This window comes from Ovis canadensis, chromosome 17, assembly GCF_042477335.2.
Source record: "Ovis canadensis isolate MfBH-ARS-UI-01 breed Bighorn chromosome 17, ARS-UI_OviCan_v2, whole genome shotgun sequence".
NCBI lineage: Eukaryota > Metazoa > Chordata > Mammalia > Artiodactyla > Bovidae > Ovis > Ovis canadensis.
Genome location: NC_091261.1, coordinates 41,768,296 through 41,793,108, shown reverse-complemented (window position 1 = coordinate 41,793,108; position 24,813 = coordinate 41,768,296). Strand labels below are relative to the sequence as shown.

Sequence of the window (24,813 nt, the reverse complement as noted above, 5' to 3'; positions counted from 1 at the left end):
AGTCTTTCTTATTAGGGAATTTTGAAATGTCTTCTATTCACTACAATTTGTAATTCTGTTTATTCAAAGTGAGTAGAAAATTGAGTTTACTTTCTGTGGTCTGAAGGCCTCCCACTTTGTTCTGGGACCCCATAAGGAAGGAACTTGCAGCCCAAAGGTGTCTGTGGCACTCTTTGGACTCCCAAGGAGAGTAAGTCTGCTTAGAAAGTGATATTAAAATTTCAATTACATAGCCATTTTGCAAATAAGCTCTGAGTTTATGTCCCCAGGCAACTTTAGAAGAGGTCACAATGTTGCTTTAGGTGTTGGGTTTTGGAAAAGGGTATAATTTGAGGTCCCTTTTACTTCTGCTTTTTCAAGAAAAACAAGGCCAGCTCCTGGTTTTCTAACCACAATCAGTTTCATATTAAATTATTTCCTGAACTTTCACCTTCTAACAGAGAAGTGCTCTGAAATGGTTTGAACTATATTCTATATTGGAAAATGTTGCACATTTTGGAAGTTAATTCTTCTACAGTTTAAGTGCTGTTATTTTAGATTATTGCAATCTAGTAGACATTTTCCAATAGATATGCCATAACATTTGATTATGTACTATTAATATATTTTATTAATCTTATTTAAATAATTTTCATTGTATTATTTTATGTACCTTTACTTCCTTAGTATTTATTAGGAAAATATCATGGTATTTTAGCAACTCTATTTGTGTACACACACACACACACACACAACTGAAATCTTGTCAAAAAGTCTTTCCTTTCAAAATTTTGTTTAGACTCCCTAAGATACTGCTGTTTAGTGATTACTATTATTAATGATTTTATCAATTATTTTTCTATGTACTGTTTTATACTTAAAATATTATAGAACTATATATATGACTCAGCTAACATATTAACCTATAAATTCTTTTGTGTATATATCCTATATATGTGATATATATATCCTATATATATTTTGAATATATATATATCCTAATGAATATGTGGGAAATAACTGCTGGAAATGCACAAGTGGATGACAAAGTAGAGGATGAATAAGAAGTACTGGATTTAACATGGTGATCATTTTTAAATGTACAGAAATATCAAGTTACTATGTTGTATAATTGGAACTAACAGTGTTAGAGGCCAGTTACTCTTCAGAAACAAACTCATTAAAAAGAGATCATATTGCTGGTCACTGGAGATGGGGTTGGGGAAGAGGAACCGGATGAAGGCAGTCAAAAGGCACAAACTTGCAGTTGTAAGATAAGCAATATGGATGCAATGAACACCGTGATTAATACAATTAAGACTGATGTATGCTACATATGAAAATTAAGAGAATAAATTTTAAGAGTTCTCATGACAAGAATAAAACAGTTTTTCTACTGTTCAGTTCTGTATCTATGAAAGATGATGGATGTTCACTAAATTTGTGATGGTAATCATTTAATGATGTATGTATGTCAAAACATTATACTATACACCTTAAACTTATACACTGCTGTGTTTCAATTGTTCAATAAAATTGAAAGAAAAAATAGTGGTAGAGACTGATGTTTTACCTAACATTTACTGATTTATTAATCTACCCTTCATATCCAGGCAACTACAACCTTACCAGGAATCTATACGCAAAAGAGATCTTTTGTAGCAAATAGTGTATGTTTTCTCATACATAGCTTGGTTTGACTACATTCCAAAGGAATGTGCTAGAATCATGTGCGTAAGGTCACTGACTTTAAACTGCTTGTTTTATCTTATGTATTTAATGTACAAATTCAGGGTTATTTTTGATATTATAAACCCCAATTTGTATATATTTTGTATAAGTTTTCATAAAGTTCTATGTACTTTCATCTTATATTTTCTCAATTTCTTCCTTCCTTCCTCCTTCCCTCCTTTATTTTTTCTTCCTCTTTCCCTCTCTCCTTTTTCTCCCTTCCTCCCTCCCTTTCTTTTCTCCTCTACCTAGCTATATAATCATTGATATACTCCCTATTCCTCTACCACTTATATGATATATAAATATATGATTTATATATAAATATATGATTTCAACATCTATGATTGAAAGCCTATGTTTGTATTTAGTCAGTCATATATGTCTATGGGTGAGAAGGTATCAATAGTATTTTTGGCATTGTTTTGATCATTAAAAATTAATTCTTAAGACAGAGCTAACTTGCCAGGCTGAATTTTAAAATAAATTTATTATGATATTAGTAATTAAGAAGGGAAGACATGCCTATTTAAAATTATGTATTCAGGCTTATCATAACCTTGACAAAAATGATTGCTTCAGGCTGAAACTTTCCAAGTTTGGTCTCCATCAAGAGTGCTACCAAAAATGAAGGTATTTGGGCTTCATTTATTTTTTATTATTTTTTTTTGGCTTCATTTATTTTTATGTTGCCTGTGCGCCAAGATGGGAAAACAATACTTCAGTTTTTAAATCTCAGATTTCTACACTGCTCTGTTTTAACTTATATTTGAACACTAATTCATGGAAATACCCTGGTAAGTTTTTAATACTACTCTGTGTGGCTTTTAGTTCTCAGTAATATTCTGTGTGTGCTGTGCTCATTTGCTTCCATTGTCAGACTCTCTGTAACCCTATGGACTGTAGCCCACCAGACTCTCCAGTCCATGGGATTCTCCAGGCAAGAATACTGGAGTGGATTGCCATGCCCTCCTCCAGGGGAACTTCCTGATCCAGGAATTGAACCCATGTCTCCGGCATTGCAGGTAGATTCTTTACCACTGAGCCACCAGGGAATCATACTCAGTAATACTCTGACTTGACCTAAATTTGTTAAGAGAGATGGTTTCTGCTTACATGTTTTGTAGAATTAACCTTAAGACACAATTATATCATGATGTATTTGTAAATATGTAATATTAACATTGTCATGTGAAACACATTTAAGTATATTTTCTTAAAATTTTACCCATATAATAATGACAAAATAAAAATATGGCTCACATGTCTTAAGTTGACCTTTAAAAAATTACATTGTACTGATTTTCTTCCATTTACTCGCTCAGATAATATAGAGTCACATTAATTAAAACTCTTTTATGAGTTCTCTCTAGAATTGAGTCTCAACTTTTGTTAACAAGATAATCAAATAGATTAGTCTAGATATGTGTGTTGATCACCTTAGGACTTCTTTTACCCTAGTAAATTGGTCAAGAATATGACTGCCATTAGTTGTTGACTGGCTAGGTACATTAAAGATCCTCTAAGGAAGAAATCCTTTTGAGAAGTAAAGGGAGCAAAGAGACCTTGCTGATTATGATCACCTTTAGACCTGTCTTCAGCTTGTGTTCAGTACAATTTAGAACATGTTAGGAATCTGTGACTTTGCTCAGCTTTTTTGTGTTTCTTTTATATATATATGATATACATATCATATATATATGGGCTACCCAGGAGGGGCCAGTGGAACCTGTCTGCCAATGCAGGAGATGTAAGTGACAAGGGTTTGATTCCTGGGTCGGGAAGATCCCCTGGAGGAGGGCACAGCAACCCACTCCAGTATTTTTGCCTAGAGAATCCCCATGAACAGAGGAGCCTGGTGGGCTACAGTCCATATATGTCAGGTTCTCAGAAGCAATATTAATGAGACATAGACTCTAAAAAGCAGCAATATCTAAATAGTTAATATAAAATGGTAGTTTCTCCAGTCAAGAAAATTCAACTCTTTAAGACGTCCTGAATTGGAAGAAACACTAACTCAAGTAACTGACAACTTTTTATTTTTTCATAGAAAAGTTCAAATAAGTTTCCATTTTACTTTACAGAAATGGATATAGCTAGCTTTCCATGTTTTATTAGAATGCTGCTGTAGGAGGTTCATCTTCTTATATGGATATAGAAATAATTCATTTAATGAAAAATTAACTTGAGTGACTCCTGGAATTATTACTCATCTTAGATGTCTCTTAAAAAATATTTTTACTACTTTTAAATAAAGGATTTTTTTCCAGAAACTTTGGTTTAAAGATTATTTTGGAAACATCACATATTAAAAATATGCAGAAGGTCTACTATTTAAATCTAAGTTAAACTTTTATTTTAGGAGTAAAATCATCCTAAGGACTCTAAAAATGCCAACTGTACACCCTTTGGATTATGGCTTCCATAAAGTCTAATTACTTTTCCTATTGAGAAGGAATATATATCAAATAGCCTGCTGCCATTACCAGTGATAGCTTGCCAGGTGTTCACAGTTTATCAATGTCATAGTATTTCAAAGACCTGTGTGAAATAATGTATAGTAAAGAATTGTCTAAGCAGGTTCCAAATCATAATTTTTAATTCTTACATGTAAACTCCTGTGTGTGTGTGTGTGTGTGTGTGTGTGTGTGTGTGTGAGACCACTGTGTCAAGAGATATACTAGGGAATATTTTCAGAAAAAAGTTATTAAGTATAGACAATGATTTGATGCCATGATGTATCAAGTGAGTCTAAGTAATTATTTATGTTTTCCATTTAATATCTATAGAGAGGAAACAGGGTTTAAGAATTTGGCAGCTTGATACTTTCCATCATTATCCTTATTTTGTAATCTTCAACAAATTCAATAGAAGATTTTTTTCTAAAAATCCCCCTTCAAAATTTCAGCTGAATATATCCGTGTGTGTGTGTACACAGAAGTGAAAATATAATTAGAACAAATTTTAAAAGTCACGGGCATAACAAAATCATTCAAGAGAAAATGTTTACTCTCAGAATTCAACACTGATACCAAAAAAAAAAAAAATAGCTTCTTTTAATAGTTACAGGAAACTTGAGACTACTTGGTAACAGCAACCCTTAGAAAAAGCTCACAGGAGGACCTTACTCAATCAGATTTGAATTCAAAGTTCTCTGTGGCTTAGGTTTGGGTTGGAATAGACTCCCCACAGATGAAGAAACATAAAATAAAAGTAATCCTTCACTGATTTTCACTCACTAGGCAACCACTTCCTAATTCTCAATGCTCTACCATTTGCTATACCTCATTCTTTCCAGGTTACTTTCATGCACGTTATGTATCAACACTCCTTTAATAATACTACCTTTACATTTAAGAGGCCAAAGAATAAATGAGCATTGATAGTTTCCTCAGTATATGAGTGCCAAGAATCACTACTCCTGAGTAGGTAAGACATGGAAAATCAAAATAAACCTTTAGTGATACATTTAATTTGATTCTACACATATTAAACCAAGTCTGGCCAAAGCGATAAAAATTCAAAGAGAAAACTATACTTCTTTTTCCTTAAAATGTTACAATATAATGTGTGTATGACTGTATATTTTTCTAACTGTGATAAACTTGTGATACATATTCTACCACGAAAGCCATAGCTCTAAGACTTTTCTAAGATACTACACACACCATATTTTCCACATTATCTTTTCCATCATTATATTTGTACCTTTTATACCTCACATACTATTTTTTAATTTTAGAATAGTCATAGTGTATATCTCTAATGGAAAGATGAAAATGGGCTATGGGTAACTTGAGAAAGGGCATATTAAGTCCTGCTAGGGGCAGCTGGGACCAGAAAAGCCCTTTAAAGCACATGGATTTCATTGTTCAAGAGTCAGCTGATTTAAATAGAGATGGTTTTCCAGTGTTACATCAGAGAATTCAAACCTCCAGCTACCGGCTCATGCTTTCACTGTTGATGATGATGATTGTTTTAATAGAAACAGCACATCAGATGATGCTATTCAAGTTTTATTTAACTCACATACTGTTTTAAAATATTTAGATTCATCTCATATATAAAAAAATCAGAGTATTTCACTTAAAAAGCTGCATTTTCAGCTTAAAAAAATTAAATCAGAGCTATGGTAAAACCTAACCCTCATCTCTCCATAGCAACAGTTGGCTGAGAACATCGGTTTCCATTTGCCCACCTGGTGCACACCACTCATTTTACTTGCCTGACTGGAAGACTGTCAACTGAGATTTTACCCCTGCTTGAAAAATATAGTAAGAAGTATCTGCCTCCCTCATTTTACAGGAAGAATGATAGTATCTCATAGAAAGAGGAAAATGTTTCCCAGAAAACACAAAAGCTGAAAATAGTCTTATCCATTCAAACTGTCAAAGAATAGAATTGATCCACTTGTTTTATAATTTCTAAATTTTTATGCTAGGATTTGATCCTAAATATTTTAATATAGGTACAAAAATCTAGTCAAAGGGAATATATACCCTATGTTTGTGTGTGAGTGTGTGGGTGTGTACATGTGTGGGTGTGTGTATGTGTGTCTGTGTACATACCAGGTTATAAATATATTAGTAGTTTCTATTACAATCAAGTAAGTTAGGTGTATTCACCAGTGAATTGAATATGATTGGCCTAAATTTATACTCACATTGTGGAAGTGGGAAGCAAACCCGATTATTTTTAGCTACCAATATAATGTTTCTTAGATGTAAGATGACAGTCAAACCTAAATGAGGCAGAAAATTTCCAAAACACTAGGAATTCATTCTATTTGAATCCTCACAATGGTTTGGAGACCATTGTGTCTAAACTATGGATCACCTATCTTTGATCTTTTATGCTTCTATATTTTCTACATTATCTTTTCCATCATTATATTTGTACCTTTTATACCTCATATGGAGAAGGCAATGGCAACCCACTCCAGTACTCTTGCCTGGAAAATCCCAAGGACGGATGAGCCTGGTAGGCTGCAGTCCATGGGGTCAATAAGAGTCAGACACAACTGAGCGACTTCACTTTCACTTTTCCTTTCATGCACTGGAGAAGGAAATGGCAACCCACTCCAGTGTTCTTGCCTGGAGAATCCCAGGGATGGGGGAGCCTAATGGGCTGCCGTCTATGGGGTCGCACAGAGTTGGACACGACTGAAGCGACTTAGCAGCAGCAGCAACATACCTCATATACTATTTTTAAATTTTAGAATAGTCATATTGTATATCTCTAATGGAAAGATGAAAATAGGCTATGGGTAACTTGAGAAAGGGAATATTAATGCCCTTAGTTTTTCTTCTAAACTTAGAAGACCTGGACACATAGTTTTTCTTCTAAACTCCATCCTCTACCATTAAAAGTTATTCATTATTGTTATTTGTTTTCAGTACACCTTCCTGAAAAAATTACCTTCCAGAAACCATACACTGGACTTCCACCCTTCTGTTTTCTGCACTAGCTAGCCAAGGTTTAATTACCATACCCAATTGAAGAGTTTATGCCTGAACCCAGAACATATCTAAACATACTGTCTGTATAACAAGGCATTAATTATCAACAACATGATTATTTTAATTTTTAATTTTCAAAACGTGTTATTTCTAAAATATATCTAATTTCCCATTTAAAATATGTGAATTATAAAAGATATGAATTATCAAGAAACTACTCATGTTCAAAAACCTCAAAGTCCTAGATGACATCTCTTTTTTTAGATCACATATTTCTTATATTTTTCTATTAAGATAAATTGTCTCCATTAATTTAAGTTCAGATTCATACAACAAATGTTTGCTTCAAAGTTATTTACCTTTACTTCCTTCAGTTCAGTTGCTCAGTTGTGTCCAGCTGTTTGTGACTCCATGGACTGCAGCATGCTAGGTTTCCGTGTCCACCACCAACTCCAGGAGTTTATTCAAACTCATGTCTGTCGAGTTGGTGAGGCCATTCAACTATTTCATCCTCTGTCGTCCCCTTCTCTTCCTGCCCTCAATCTTTCACAACATCAGAGTCTTTCTCAATGAGTCAGTTCACATCAGGTGGCCAAAGTATTGGAGTTACAGCTTCACATCAATCCTTCCAATGAATATTCAGGACTGATTCCTTTTAGGATGGACTGGTTGGATTCCCTTGCAGTCCAAGGGACTCTCAAGAGTCTTCTCCAACACCACAGTTCAAAAGCATCAGTTATTTCAGCTCTCACTTTTCTTTGTCGTCCAATTCTCACATCCATACATGACTACGGGAAAAACCATAGCCTTGACTAAGATGGACTTTTCTTGGCAAAGTAATGTCTCTGCTTTTTAATATGCTATCTAGGTTGGTCATAACTTTTCTTCCAAGGAGTAAGTGTCTTTTAATTTCATGGCTGAAGTCACCATCTGCAGTGATTTGGGAACCCAAAAAATAAAGTCTACAACTGTTTCCACTGTTTCCTCATCTATTTACCATGAAGTGATGGGACCAAATGCCATGATCTTAGTTTTCTGAATGTTGAGCTTTAAGCCAACTTTTTCACTCTCCTCTTTCAATTTCATCAAGAGGCTCTTTAGTTCTTCACTTTCTGCCATAAGGATGGTGTCATCTGCATATCTGGGGTTATTGATATTTCTCCCGGCAATCTTGATTCTAGTTTGTGCTTCCTCCAGCCCAGCAATTCACATGATGTATTCTGCATATAAGTTAAGTAAGCAGGGTGACAATATACAGCCTTGATGTACTCCTTTTCCTATTTGGAACCAGTCTGTTGTTCCATGTCCAGTTATAACTGTTGCTTCCTGACCTGCATACAAATTTCTCAAAAGGCAGATCAGATGGCCTGGTATTCCCATCTCTTGAAGAATTTTCCACAGTTTGTTGTGATTCACACAGTCAAAGGCTTTAGTGTAGTCAATAAAGCAGAAGTAGATATTTTTCTGGAACTCTCTTGCTTTTTCAGTGATCCAGTGATGTTGGCAATTTGATCTCTGGTTCCTCTGCCTTTTCTATAACTAGCTTGACTATCTCTAAGTTCATGGTTCACGTATTGTTGAAGCCTGGCTTAGAGAATTTTGAGCATTACTTTATTAGAGTGTGAGATGAGTGCAACCATGTGGCAGTTTGAGCATTCTTTGGCATTGCATTTTTGGGGGATTGGAGAGAAAACTGACCTTTTCAGTCCTGTGGCCACTGCTGAGTTGTCCAAATTTCCTGGCATATTGAGGGCAGTACTTTCACAGCATCATCTTTTAGGAGTTGAAATAGCTCAACTGGAATTCCATCACCTCCACTTGCTTTGTTTGTAGTGATGTTTCCTAAGGCCCACTTAACTTCACATTTCAGGATGTCTGGCTAAAGGTGAGTGATCATGCCACTGTGAATATCTGAGTGATGAAGATCTTTTTTGTATAGTTGTTCTGTGTATTCTTGCCACCACTTAATATCTTCTGCTTCTGTTAGTCCATACCATTTCTTTCCTTTATTGTGCCCATCTTTGCATAAAATGTTCCCTTGGTATCTCTAATTTTTTGACAAGATCTCTCGTCTTTCCCTTTCTATTGTTTTCCTCTATTTCTATACACTGATCACTGAGGAAGGCTTCATTATCTCTCCTTGCTATTGTTTGGAACTCTGCATTCAAATGGCTATATCTTCCTGTTTCTCCTTTGCTTTTCACTTTTCTTCTCTTCACAGCTTTTTGTAAGCTCTCCTCAGACAACCATTTTGCTTTTTTTTTTGTATTTGTTTTTCTTGGATATGGTCCTGATCCCTGTCTCCTGTACAATGTCATGAACCTCTGTCCATAGTTCATCAAGCACTCTATCAGATTTAGTCCCTTAAATCTATTTCTCACTTCCACTGTATAATCATAAGGGATTTGATTTAGGCCATACCTGAATGGTCTAGTGGTTTTCTCCACTTTCAATTTAAGTCTGAGTTTGGCATTAAGGGGTTCATGATCTGAGCCACAGTCAGCTCCTGTTCTTGTTTTTGCTGACAGTATAAAGCTTTTCATCTTTGGCTACAAAGAATAAAATCAATCTGATTTGGGTGTTGACCATCTATGATGTCCATGTGTAGAGTCTTCTCTTGTGTTGTTGGAAGAGGGTGTTTGCTATGACCAGTGTGTTCTCTTGGCAAAACTCTATTAGCCTTTGCCCTGCTTCATTATCTACTCCAAGGCCAAGTTTGCCTGTTACTCCAGGCAAACTTCCTATTTTTTTTGTGTTTCAGTCCCCTATAATGAAAAGGACATATTTTTTGTATATTAGTTTTAGAAGGTCTTGTAGGTCTTCATAGAACTGTTCAACTTCAGCTTCTTAAGCATTACTGGTTGGGGCATAGATTTGGATTACCGTGACATTGAATGGTTTGCCTTGGAGACGAACAGAGTTCATTCTGCATTTTTGAGATTGTATCCAAGTAATGCATTTTGGACTCTTGTTTACTATGATGACTACTGTACTTCTTATAAGAGATTCTTGCCCATAGTAGTAGATATAATGCTTTTCTGCATTAAATTCACCTATTCCATTCCATTTTATTTTGCTTATTCCTAAAATGTCGATGTTCACTCTTGCCATCTCCTGTTTGGTCACTTTCAAGTTGCCTTGATTCATGGACCTAACATTCCAGGTGTCCATGCAATATTGTTCTTTACAGCATCAGACTTTACGTCCACCACCCATCACATCCACAACGGGGTACTGTTTTTGCTTTGGCTGTGTCTCTCCATTCTTTCTGGAGTTATGTCTCCACTCTTCTATAGTAGCATTATTGGGCACCTACTGGCCTGGGGAGTTCATCTTTCAGTGTCTTTTTTTTTTTTTTTGCCTTTTCAAACTGTTCATGGGGTTCTCAAAGCAAGAATACTGAAGTGGTTTGCCATTCCCATCTCCAATGGATCACATTTTGTCAGAACTTTCCACCATGACCCGTCCATCTTAGGTGGCCCTACACGGCATGGCTCATAGTTTCATTGAGTTAGACAAGGCGGTGTTTTTCTGATCTTGGACATGGGGTATCTCCTCATGGCCGCTTGCTCCAGTGCCACACAGCTGCTGCTCACTCCAGCACCACGCGGCCTATTTTTAAAGTAAATTCATATTTAAATGTTTCAGCAAACAAAATATTTTCAGGAGGATCTACCGTAGAATTCCTTCAAATATGATCCTTGGAAAATATTTTTGAAAAATAATGTGTGTTTCACAGATAGTTTTTGCTCAAAAAGTAAACATCTCTGCCAACTATTTTTTATCCTAAATGCAAACTTATAGAGGAGAAATTGTCATTGTTCTCAATTTTTTAATTCCAATGAAGATAAATGAAACTTTCATTGCATATATATTATACCCATGTGCGTGTTACTTTGAGTTTCTTTGCTGTCCCCTCTAAAGTGTACCTGAACACACTGATGAATGAACTCTACTCATTTTTACTATGTTTCAGATATAAATCAAATGTATTAATTTAGCCTAAACAGTGAGGGAATTCAATATGAAAGCATATTTTATTAAAATAAAATGCCAGACCACCTCTGCAATGCTTTCTATTGCAGTCTAAATCTAGAAATGGACCTAATAATTGAGTGTTCTTATATGGTGGAATTATCTCCTCACTTTCTGAAATTACAGCATTGTATCACTTGTGTATTAAGCCACAGAAAGTATACATTTGGGCATTGAAATATGATGCACAACGTATATGGTTTCTTAAAAAGTGACATATTAAATATATTTTTGGAAAAAATAAAGAAGTGTACAACCTGGGTTTTCTTCTTAGGATTAAGAAGAAATATACCTAATGTATATTTTCTACCTTTATTACACTTTGCAGTTTTTATTTCCTCCATTATTCCATGATCCCAAATAGGTATCTAAACATAAGGAAGGCAGACTGTTTTTACAGCTGCTCTTACAAAGTTATACCTATGCCCTGTAGACCACACAGGGGGAGCACAATTGTTTAACTGTTAAAGCAATACCAAAGACAGTTCAGTCAAGGTTATTTAATTGCCTTGCTCAACAATCACAGAGTTGGACAAGACTGAAGTGACTTAGCAGCAGTAGCAGCAACAATCATCTCTGCATGCATATACTTGTCAGCATAAGAACAGAAATAGAAGTAGAGAAAGTGGAAGCAGATTTTATTTTCTTGGGCTCCAAAACCACTGCAGATGGTGACTGCAGTCATGACATTAAAGGACACATCCTCCTTGGAAGAAAAGCTATGACAAACCTGGAGAACTTTTTAAAAAGCAAAGTCAAAGCCATGATTTTTTCAGTAGTCATGTACAGATGTGAGAGTTGGAACATAAAGAAGGTTAAGCACTGAAGAACTGATGCTTTTGAATTGTGGTGCTAGAGAAGACTCTTTTTTTTAAGGAAAGATAACTGAATTTTTTATTATTATTTTTTTACTTTACAATATTGTATTGGTTTTGACATACATCAACATGAATCAACCACGGGTGTACACGTGTTCCCAATCCTGAACCCCCCTCCCACCTCTCTCCCTGTACCATCCCTCAGGGTCATCCCAGTGCACCAGCCCCAAGCATCCTGTATCCTGCATCAAACTTGGACTGGCAATTCATTTCTTATATGATATTATACATGTTTCAATGCCATTCTCCCAAATCATCCCACCCTCTCCCTCTCCCTCAGAGTCCAAAAGACTGTTCTATACATCTATGTCTCTTTTGCTCTCTCGCATACAGGGTTATCATTACTGTCTTTCTAAATTCCATATATATGTGTTAGTATACTGTATTGGTATTTTTCTTTCTGGCTTACTTCACTCTGTATAATCGGCTCCAGTTTCATCCACCTCATTAGAACTGATTCAAATGTATTCTTTTTAATGGCTGAGTAATACTCCATTGTGTATATGTACCACAGCTTTCTTATCCATTCCTCCGCTGATGGACATCTAGGTTGCTTCCATGTCCTGGCTATTATAAACAGTGCTGCAATGAACACTGGGGTACACATGTCTCTTTCAATTCTGGTTTCCTCAGTGTGTATGCCCAGCAGCAGGATTGCTGGGTCATAAGGCAGTTCTATTTCCAGTTTTTTTAAGGACTCTCCATAGTGTTCTCCATAGTGGCTGTACTAGTTTGCATTCCCACCAACAGTGTAAGAGGGTTCCCTTTTTTCCACACCCTCTCCAGCATTTATTGCTTGTAGACTTTTGTATCACAGCCATTCTGACTGGCGTGAAACGGACTCTTGAGACACCCTTGGACAGCAAGGAGATCAAACTAGCCAATTCTAAAGGCAATCAACCATGATAATTCATTGGGAGGACTGAAGCTGAAGCTAAAGTGCCAATACTTTGGCCGCCTGATATGAAGAATTGACTCATTGGAAAAGAACCTGATGCTGGGAAAGACTGAAGGCAAAAGCAGAAGAGAGCAACATAGCATGGATGGTTAGATAGCATCACTGACCCAACCGACATAAATTTGAGCAAATAATAGACGATAGTGAAGGACAGGGAAGCTTTGCGTGCTGCAGTCCATGGGGTCGTAAAGAGTTGGACATGACTTGGCAACTGAAAAACAACAAGAACAGATCAGTAAGGAGATTAATTTTGGAGAACTGTGTTTTAGAATAACATGGAAGAGAAGAACAGTATTTGTAACATAATAAAATTGTCCATGTCTCACGATATAGAAAATACATGTGCATTATGTTGTTATCTGTGCCTAAGCACATATTCATGGCATCTCAAACACATGCTTAAGGGTAAGACAGAATTAAACACAAGTAGAAGCCACAGGGTTTCATACAAGATTATATTCTGCTTGTGAAAGTAATTTCTCAGTAAATTCAAGTGAGCTATACCATTTCCTTGTTTATCATTCAACCCAGATTAACACATCTATTAAATAAATATATATACCCCCTCACAGACAAAATTTGTCATCTGTCAATAGAACAATATGAAATAGATGAAAAGTACAACAAAAATCCTGAATCTAATACTGTAATACATAATCATAAAGAAAGTTGAGCCAATGAAGAATTGATGCTTTTTAATTGTGGTGTTAGAGGAGACTCTTGAGAGTCCTTTGGACTGCCAGGAGATCAAACAAGTTAATTCTAAAGGAAATCAACCCTGAAAATTCTTTGAAAGAACTGATGCTGAAGCAGAAATTCCAAGACTTTGACCTCCTGATGCAAAGAACTGACTTCTTAGAAAAGATCCTGATGCTGAGAAAGATTGAAGGCAGGAGGAGAAGGGGACAACAGAGGATGAGATAGTGGGATGGCATCACTGACTCGATGGACATGAGTTTGAGCAAGCTCCGAGAGTTGGTGATGGATAGAGGAGCCTGCCGTGCTGCATTCCATGGGGTTGCAAAGAGTCGGACACAACTGGGTGACCGAACTTAACTGAAAACACTGAGCACCACTAAAGTCATCATCTATTCCTGCAATCAACTGAATCCCTAACTTGTATGCAAGCCTTAGAATCTTCTATCCTTCTATCTTCAAGAGAAGGACAGGGACGTTCCCAAGCATTTAAAACTGCATTGTAGCATATTCTACTCTTCTTTAAAGTTTTTAAGTTAAGAACACAAAGATGTGGATTCTGCATATCAGCATTGTTTGCCTCCTTGAAGATTACCTATCATATAGCTTTTGAAAAGAAAGCGATCAATTGTTTAGTAGCTATGAAATATCAATCATTAAAATTAACATTGATTTCTATTTCACTATTTTCTTGAATCTCCAGACTAGTTCACAAGTTTATTTAATTCCACAGGTGTATGTGACCAAATCACTAAAAAGAAACATATTAGTTTAAATATTAATGCCAGACAGTTTCCAATAATCCCTAAACAAATATACAGCTAGACTTAGTGGTATTTTTATTAGGTGGCACATCAAACATCCTAGATTCTAGCCAATTTAACAATCTAAATCTTTGAAAATCAACTTCCTTGTATGGATCTCTCTCTGTTCTCACCTGCAGTTGTTTTTATCTATATAATTTAAGATGCCTGATGATGGTGCTTCCTTTTAATAAAAGTAGCTGTTATATTTTGCATTTTTGTCCTTATTTTAAGTCTTTAAAATGTACAAACGCATTTAAAGACTACACTATGAAATGTATAAAATTTAAGATAATTTAAAGATGAAAAGCTGATTCAAGGAAGATAGGGTTTTTTCTTAAAAGTTATATAACTAGGAAAGTGGCAGAGCCAGAATCTGAACCCAAGAAGATTGGCCTCTGAGCTTGTCCTCATGAATACAATGTTAATCTTCCTCTCTGCTTAGTGTCCACTCTTCCTCTTAAAACCCTAACAAAAGATAACACCAACTGTGATCTACAAAGAAAGACTATTTGATCCAACTATATTTATCCTGAACATCAAAAGGATTCTGAATGTGCATAGAGTTTTATAAAGAAATGAAATGCTCTGGCTTATGTCTCAAAATGAATATAAAAGATTAGAATAACCAAAGGATGGGAGCAAAATACTAAGTTTCTAAATATTTGACTCTAGAAGACTTGCTCAAAACAGTATAAGGAAAGCAAAAAAAATCACAGATGTTAAAAAAAAGGAAAATAGGTAAAAATATAAGCATTCTCCTAAAACAGATTTATATGACACTAATAATTTTCATCCCTCAAAACTCTATAGCAATATTGTTTAGAATGACACATATAGGGAGCATTTTTCTTTATGGTTTTTTTAAGTTCCTGCACAAACAGTGAATTGAGACTCATAGTTTCATAAGATGGGAGATGAAGATAAGCTTTCTTACAAAAATTAAAATAAAAAAAATAAATGAAGATTAAGGTCCGATAGCTATTTGGTCATATATATTAAATCTTTTCTAATTAGTTATATTTAAACAAAGATACTTCTTGAAAATCTACTCCCATGTAGTTTAAGAAAAAAAAAATTGGGAAAAATAAGCAGAACTGCAGCCACAATCATCAGGGAAATGAGCCAAAGAGGGAACAAATGTGCTTAAAAATGGCTCTCTTAGAAGTTGAAGAATTGGCCAAATAAATAAAATATTTATTTTATTTCAATTTATTTCAATTTCAGCCATTTCAGTTTGAATCGTTTCAAAATCTGTTTGGATTCTCCTACTTCAGGGATACAAAGTATTTTCCCAGAGTCAACTTTCATCAATATTCATCTGTAACTTCATCTCCATCACCCCCTTTTACTCTTTTTATCTCCATCTAATATCATTAGATTCATTCCAACAAAAATTAACTTTATACAGACTTCTACATTTAGAGTTGAAAACATCAGAATATTAGTCGGTCTGAAGAAAGCATCTGCATGTTGGAATTTTTCAGTTTTCACTTGGATGCTTACTGTCATGTAGACAGCTGTTTTCTAGAGATATGACAATATTTCAATTTTAAATATTTTATTTATTTGGCCAATTCTTCAACTTCTAAGAGAGCCCTTTTTAAGCACATTTGTTCCCTCTTTGGCTAAATTAAAAAATGTTGTATTTCCACTAAACCAAAGTAGCTTTTAATTGCAAAGATTTTTTTTTTTTTTAAATTTTGGATACATCAAGGTTTCCTTGTGGGAATCATGCAAGTCAAAGTGTGCAGAGTTAACACTTTCTTTTAAGTAGTTGAGTTTTATTGAGATGAAATTTACCTATAGTGAAAAGCAAAGACAGTAAATGTATATTTTGATGAATTTTGACTATATATAGTATTCTCCCATTTGTGGAAAAACATGTTCTTAAAAAACATATGCTTTTAAAAATGGGAAAAATGAATGGAAAAAATATTCAGCCCTTCATACTATACACAGACTAAAAATCGACTATATAAACGCACATAAATGAAATTTATTATTGACCTATTTGTCTACTTTTCTGCAAAAAGCATATGCACTTCATTACTTATAACTTTAGAGTGACTCTTGAAATCATGTAATATAATTACTCTAATACTGTTCTTATATTTTATGATTATTTGGACTATTACATGTGTGGTGCATTGACACATCATTTTAGAATATAAATAATTATATTTAATATATATGACCAGGTAGCAATGGCAACCCACTTTAGTACTCTTGCCTGGAAAATCCCATGGATGGAGGAGCCTGGTAGGCTGCACTCCATGGGGTCGCTAAGAGTCAGGCACAACTGAGCAACTTCACTTTCACTTTTCACTTTCATGCATTGGAGAAGGAAATGGCAAACCACTCCAGTATTCTTGCCTGGGGAATCCCAGGGACAGAGGAGCCTAATGGGCTGCTGTCTATGGGGTTGCACAGAGTTGGATACAACTGAAGCGACTTAGCAGCAGCAGCAGCTAATATTGAAAAGTCTGTTAGGATTTTCACTGTGATGACTTTTTTTTTTTTTTTTTGAGTTTAAATGTGTTTTTAGACAACCTACATGACACGTTTTCTCAAAAACAATGCCTCCGCTCCAAATAAATCAACGTTCAAAACAAATGAAGAGCTCGAGATGACATCAGTCCCATCTGTCTAAGTCCTGGTGTTGTGTGGATGAAAAGCAGTGGCCAGCCAGTTTTGACTACAGGTGATTGATCCAAAGTAACCGCCAACTTTGTTAACATTTTTCCATCTCTAAACCATCCTTAAAGAAAATCATATATGGGGTTACACCATCCTCACGGTAGTCCAGCAGAGCAACCATGCCATCTGGATTCATGTTTTCACCAATAAAGAACTGATAGTTTTTGAAATTAGCAAGGATGTGCTTGATTTGTTCTGCAACCCCTGTCATAAAAGGTTTTACTCTTTCTGGTCTCTGTTCTTCAAGTTTCCCTTTGATTGACTTCATGTAATCTTTGATGTACTTCTTGTAGGCTTCTTTTGTGAAGCTGGTTTCCTGCAAGTGATGGTTCATGACAATATCGACACCAGTGATTACTGTGCTTTCGGTACCTTCGCCCTCCGGGCCTTCAGCGGAGGCATTTCCACCAATGAGCGAGTCATCGATGTTACCCTCTGTCCTACTGACCATCTTCCCCTCCACCTCCAGACACAGCCCGTCCACGACCTCCCGGATCTTGTAGATGTCGGAGAACATCTCGTCATGGCTAATGAGGTCCCGGTAGATGATCATGATGGCGACTGGAGAGAGGCGATAGCGGCGCTGGCTTAGCAGGAAGCCCGGAGCTCAGAGCGAGCGCAGTGCGGCCAGAGCGGCGCTCGGGGGGAAGGGGGAGCGGGCGGAAAAGCCACTGTGATGACTTTGAATCTCTACATCAATTCGTGGACGATTAAGTTAATACTACTATAGAATTTTCCAATCCATGACTTCATATTCACTTAAGCTATCTTTGATTTATCTTGCATATTTTTTCAGTGTACAGTTTTACATGTATTTGTGAAATCTTATCTAAATATTCCATGTATTGATGGACTTTAAAGTAGTATTTTAAAGCTTTTTATTTCTGCTTTTTTCTATGATATACAAGTGACATAAATGTGACTTTTATTTACCTTTCATCCTATAAACCTCCATAAATTACTTAAGTATTTTAATATTTTGTGGGGATGAGAGTTACTTAGAATTTTCTTATGTAATAACATGTGTGCACTGGATATAAGGAAGCTACTGATATTTCTTGTTAGTCTTTAGGAATTTATTTTATCCCTTACTTTATTGACCTTTATATAACACTGAGCATGTTTAACACAATGGCAAGAACAGACATTCTTCAGAGGAAGCACTCAAAATTTCACCCTTATGATAATGTTGCCATTGGTTTTTCATGGATATACTTTACACATTGAGAACATTACCTCTATTTCCAACTTGCTGAAAGCGTTGTATCAAGAATATATGTTGAAAAGCTACAATAATCAAAATAGCATGATACTGGGACAAAAGCAGAAATACAGATCAATGGAATATGATAGAAAGTTCAGAGAAAACCCCAAATATATATGGCCACCTAATCTGTAACAAAAGAGGCAAGAATATATAACAAAGACAGCCTCTTCAATAAATGGTGTTGGGAAAACTCGATAGATTCATATAAAAAAATAAAATTAGAACACTCCCTAACATCATTCACAAAAACTCAAAGTGGATTAAAGACCTAAATGTAAGGCCAGATACTTACTACAAGTCTCTGAGAGGAAAACATAGGCAGAACACTCTCTGATATAAATTGTTACAATATCTTTTTAGATCCACCTCCTAGAGTAATGAAAATAAAAATAAATAAACAAATGGGGTCTACTTAAACTTAAAAGCCTTTGCACAGCAAAGGAAAACATAAACAAAATGAAAAGACAATCCAGAAAACGGGGAAAATATTTGCAAATGAAGCCACTAACAATGGATATGGATTAATCTCCAAAGCATACAAACAGATCATGCAGCTCGATACAAAAAACAAATAGACATTTTCCCCAAAAAGACATTTGCTGTTGTTCAATCACTAAGTCATGTCCGACTCTTTGTTATCCCATGGACTGCAGCAAGCCAGGCTTCTCTGGCCTTCATCATCTCCCAGAGCTTATTCAAACTCATGTCCTTTTAGTCAGTGATGCCATCCAACCATCTCATCCTCTGTCATGCCCTTCTCCTCTTGCCCTCAATCTTCCCCAGCAACAGGGTCTTTTGCAGTGAGTCAGCTCTTCACATCAGGTGACTAAAGTACTGGAACCTCAGCTTCATCCTTGGTGCTTCCAATGAATACTTAGGGTTGATTTCCTTTCAGATTGGCTGGTATGATCTCTTTGATGTTCAAAAACCACGTGGAAAGATGTTCAACATTGAGAATTATTAGAGAGATGTGAATCAACACTACATGAAGTCTCACCTCACACCAGTCAGAATGGCCAAAATATCTACAAATAATAAATGCTGGAATGGGTGTGGAGAAAAGTGAACCCTCCTACACTGTTGGTGGGAATGTAAATTGGCACAGCCCTTATGGAAAACAGTATGGAGATTCCTTTAAAAATAACAATAATAAATAAATAAAAACAGAGCTACAATTTGTTGTCAGACACTAAGTTGTGTCTGACTCTTTAGTGACCCCATGAACTTAAGCTGGCCAGGCTCCTCTCTCCATGTGACCCTTCAATCCCACTCCTGGACTTATATCTAGAGAAAACAATAATTCAAAGAGATACATGCACCCCAGTGTTCACTGCAGCACTATTTACAATAGTCAGGATGTAGAATGAACATAAATGTCCATTGACGTTTATGGAGAAATGGATTGTGAAATAAGGAAAATGAAATGTCATTTGTAGTAACATGAATGGACCTAGATATTGTCATATTGAGTAAAGTAAAACACAGAAATAAATATTATGTATATCTCATATGTGGAATCTAAAAGAATGGTACAAATGAACTTATTTACAAAGCAGAAATAAAGTCACAGATGAAGAAAACAGACTTATGGTTACCAGGATGGGAAAGGGCTCAGGAATAAATTGGGAGATTGAGACTGATATATACACACTTCTGTCTATAAGACAAATAAGGACCTACTGTATACCACAGGGAATTTTCTTAATACTTTGTGATGATTTATGTGGGAAAGGAATACAAAAAGATGGATATACATGTATACAATTTACTTTGTTGTACAGCAGAAACACAACATTGTAAATCAAGTATATATCAACAAATTTTTAAAAAATAAAGTGTATGTTGAATGCTGTCAAATGCTTTTGTCTGCATCCATTGAGAGGATTTTTTTCTCACTTAGGTATTATGCTGATTTATTTCTGAATGGAAAACAAGCCATGTATTCCTGAGATAAACTCAAATTTGTTATGATGAAAACATATATAAAAATTTATTAAGAATTAGCACTTTTATACTTAAGGATATTGACTTGTGATTTTTATGACATCACAGACATTCATGTTTTTTTTTATCTCTCAGTTATATAACATAAACGAGATACACGTATGTGGTTATATTTGTGCATTTTGCATTTTTTCTTTTATTGGCTAGATTGTCAGTTTTAACAAATTATTAACCTAATTCTAATGGTGTAACTAAAACAAATTATTTACTTAAAATTTGGATTGGTGTTCAACAGTCACAGAGTCAGAGTCCAGTGAATACAAATGTCAGTTGTAAGACTTACTCATGAATTTGTAGGACAGACAGGGGAAGACAATGGTTGAAATCTGGACAAAGAATGGAGTTCATGTTCTTTGTGAATCTTGACAACAGTAGAGAAGAAATATAGTGTGAATGAATTAAGTCACAACAGCATGTGGGTCCCCAAATATTTCACATCAACCCTTATCACTCACTGTCAAGGAAGAAACAGTTATATGCTTGCAGGTCCCAGTAGATGCATCAGGAATGGCCTGAATCCAGATCTACTGATACAATACTTTCTGCAGCTCTGGAAAGATGCTGTAACCTCCCCCTGGCTTTTTTTCAGGAGGAAAATTAATTTGGGGATGTGAAACTAGGTCCCTAGGACATTAACCAAGAATTCATGTCCCATTTACAATGGTACCAGGCTGAAAAGTTCTGAGATTCTCCAGGCAAAATATGACTTACCAATCTTTTATAAACACATATCTAAAACCTATCAAACATTCACATTTCAATGGTTTGAGTAAGCTCTGGGAGTTGGTGATGGACAGGGAAGCCTGGTGAGCTGCAGTCCATGGGGGCGCAAAGAGTTGGACATGACTGAGTGACTGAACTGACTGAAAATTCAAACAACTGCATTAACTTGTACCTGCCAGCTTTATATCTATGCTGTGTGGATTTTACTCTAGTGGACACTCTAGTGAACAATGAAAGAAAGTTTCACATTAAGATGGACTTTATTGTTCCTATCATTTGGTTATTTAGCCTAGGTCCCTGATAAGGAATTAAGACTATTCAAGGCACAGCACACTTAAGCGTATAGGTTTTCTATCACTTGCATTTGAATGAATCTTGACAAATTCACTCTGTTAACACAACTATCTGCCTTAGTACAAGTTCACTTGTAACGAGGAGGCAGCATTGTTACTCTGCTTCTATAAAGCTCACAGTCTGTTGCAGCTGAGGGTTCAGGGTGAATGTGCCAGGTGAATATTACTTGCATGAAACTCTTACAATAAGAGACCCATTCTGCTCAATCTCTGCTCAGCTTGTGCTATGAAACTTTAAAGAGTAAAACCCATCTTCCCTGTTTGACAATATTCAAAAGGTAATTATTTGTAACTATTTTAAAATTTATATTACAAAAAGAGCAAGTGTCTTCTCCTGTACCCTTCACCCCTACACAAATACTTTTTTCTTGACCTTCATTTGAACTGGTAAAATAAGAACTTCATAAATATTCTCAAAGCACAGAATCTCATTAATTTCTTTTTGTATCTCATTTTGGCCTTAAGCTGCCATTTTTGCACCTGTTAGACTATCTTGCACATGTATTAGTATATTTGACATTTTGAAGATAGCTGCTGTCAATAAAAGTTATAGATATTTATTTTAAGTAGTGTGACTAGAAATCATCCAACAGATCTTGGAGGAAGCCAGGTCAGAATGAAAGCAAAAGCATCCAAAAAATAATCCTTTACCATATGGCGTGAGAGGCCTAAGAAATAGCTTAGTATGGTTTTTAGCTATAGTACCTAATGAATTAAAATCAGTCTATACAAGAAGTAGTTATAATGGAATAAATTGATTTTTAAACAATGCATTTAAATAATATTTTAATTCATTTCCCTCTGTCATAGATAATACTTATATGATTAGCCACAATTCATTGAATACTGTCATCTGTATGCTCTTTTATTCCTTTCAGTTTTTTATTTTCTTTGATATGTAACATATGCTCCTATTTTCAAAATTAAAAATGGATCCAAACTCTCTCAACCAAAAGCTAATCTTCTCATCTCTATAACTGAGTTGATATACATACACATACACACACACTTATTATTCATCTGCAAATTAGATCACAACAATATTCCTTTCATTATTAGCCATATTTTACACTCTTTTTCATATAAATATATATGCTTCACTTTCTACAATTATGGTAACATACATAAAAATTGCCATTTTCACCATTTCATTATAGTTTCTTATTAAGTATATTTACACATTGTTGTGTAACCAATCTCTAGAACTTGTTCATCTTGCAAAACTAAAACTCTATACCCATTAAACAATGACTTCCCATTATCCCTTCCTGCAGCCCCTTGCAACCACAATTCAACTTTCTGTTCCTATGAATTTTTGACTACTTCAGACACCTGATGTAAGTGGGATAAAGCAGTATTTGCCTCTTTGAGGCTGCCTGTTTCACTTACCATGTTTTTGAAGTTCATCCATGGTATATCCTGTGCCACAGTTTTCCTCCTTTTTAAGGAGGAAAAATATTTCATTCTGTTTATATATTACATTTTATCTATTCATTTTTCCTTTGATGGATACAGTTTGAAGTTTTGGCTATTGTAAATAATGCTGCTATGGACATACATGCACAAATATCTCTTCAATATCCTGCTCAGGGCTTTGGGGGTATATACCCAAATATTGCTAGATCATATGGTGATTGCGTTTTTAATTTTTTGAGAAACTGCCATTTGTTTTTCACAGTGACTATACCATTTTATATTCTACCAACAGTACATAAGGGTTCCTTCCAATTTTTCCATACCCTCACAGTTATTTTTTTCTGTTTTTTTTTTTTTTTGATAGTAGCCATCCTGATGCGTGTAAGGTTCTACCTCACTTTTAATAGTTATACTTCTTAAATGAAGTATCTTCTAGGTACTAAAGTGAATCTCTGGCCAGTGATCTTAGATCTTTTTCATTTTCATACAATTCATTCAAATGTATAAATTTCCCTCTAAACACTTTTTTTTCTGAATCTCTCAAGTTTTGATGTTATCTTTTCATTCTCTTCCTTAGTTTTTCTACTTCATCTGGACAGATGATTTGGGCCAAAGAGTTCAGTTATCCATCCCTGGATAATTCATCCCTTCTCAATTTACTAGGAGAATGACCAGATTTATTTTTCAAATTGAAGTTTAAAACAACTACACAAAAAATGTCCTCATGATTAGATAATTCGAGTTGTTCACATAGAAATGTTACCATGTCTACCTCACCCTCCACTATATCTCCCTTTAGTTCAGTTGCGTCCAACTCTTTGCAGCCCCATGGACTGCAGCATGCCAGACTTCCCTGTCCATCACCAACCCCCAGAGCTTACTCAAACTCGTGTCCATCAAGTCAGTGATGCCATCCAACCATCTCATCCTCTGCCATCCCCTTCTCCTCCTACCTTCAATCTTTCCCAGCATCAGGGTCCATTCAAATGAATGAGTCAGTTCTTTGCATCATGTGGCCAAAGTATTGGAGTTTCAACTTCAGCATCAGTCCTTCCAGTGAATATTCAGAACTGATTTCCTTAAAGTGACTGACATACAACAAATGTTGTTGATTGAGAAACAAAAAAGAAATATTACTAATAAATAATTGCTGCTGCTACTGCTAAGTTCCTTCAGTCGTGTCCAACTCTGTGTGACCCCAGAGACGGCAGCCCACCAGGCTCCTCTGTCCCTGGGATTCTCCAGGCAAGAATACTGGAGTGGGGTGCCATTGTCTTCTCCAATGCATGAAAGTGAAAGTGAAGTTGCTCAGTCGTGTCGGACCCTCAGCGACCCCATGGACTGCAGCCTGCCAGGCTCCTCCATCCATGGTATTTTCCAGACAAGAGTACTGGAGTGGGGTGCCATTGCCTTCTCCAAAATGGTTGCTAGTTTCTCTAATTTCTAAATTGCTCTTTCTAGAAAATCAGTTACAAAGCTGATCTCCAAAAACCTTTATACATTCAATGAAATATTACTTTAGAATAAGTTTTTCCAAGTTAATTATTTTATAGAACTTCATAAATCACCTCAAGAAAGTGGGGATTAGTGGATTTGTGTTCAAATATTCTGTCTCCACCTTATACACTTCTAAATTAGCCTCATACCACTTATCCAACTTAGAGTTTATTCAAAAAGTGAAAGGTTTTTTAGAAAAAAAGTGAGAAATATTCAGTCAGCATAGTGCACATTTGCAGAAAATCCCCTGAAATACACTAGATTAATCAAGGGAACTGCATTAAAAAGGGTCATGCTCCCTGGGGGAGTGGAGA

General features: G+C 35.6%; 1 long non-coding RNA gene and 1 pseudogene across 1 annotated transcript in view; both read right to left on the bottom strand.

Annotated features, from left to right (window-relative positions):
• The window catches only part of LOC138929775 (uncharacterized), a 119,406-nt gene that overhangs the window by 13,256 nt on the left and 81,337 nt on the right, over positions 1-24,813 (bottom strand). The window lies entirely within an intron of this gene.
• On the bottom strand, positions 17,144-18,197 carry LOC138422934 (translationally-controlled tumor protein pseudogene; annotated as a pseudogene).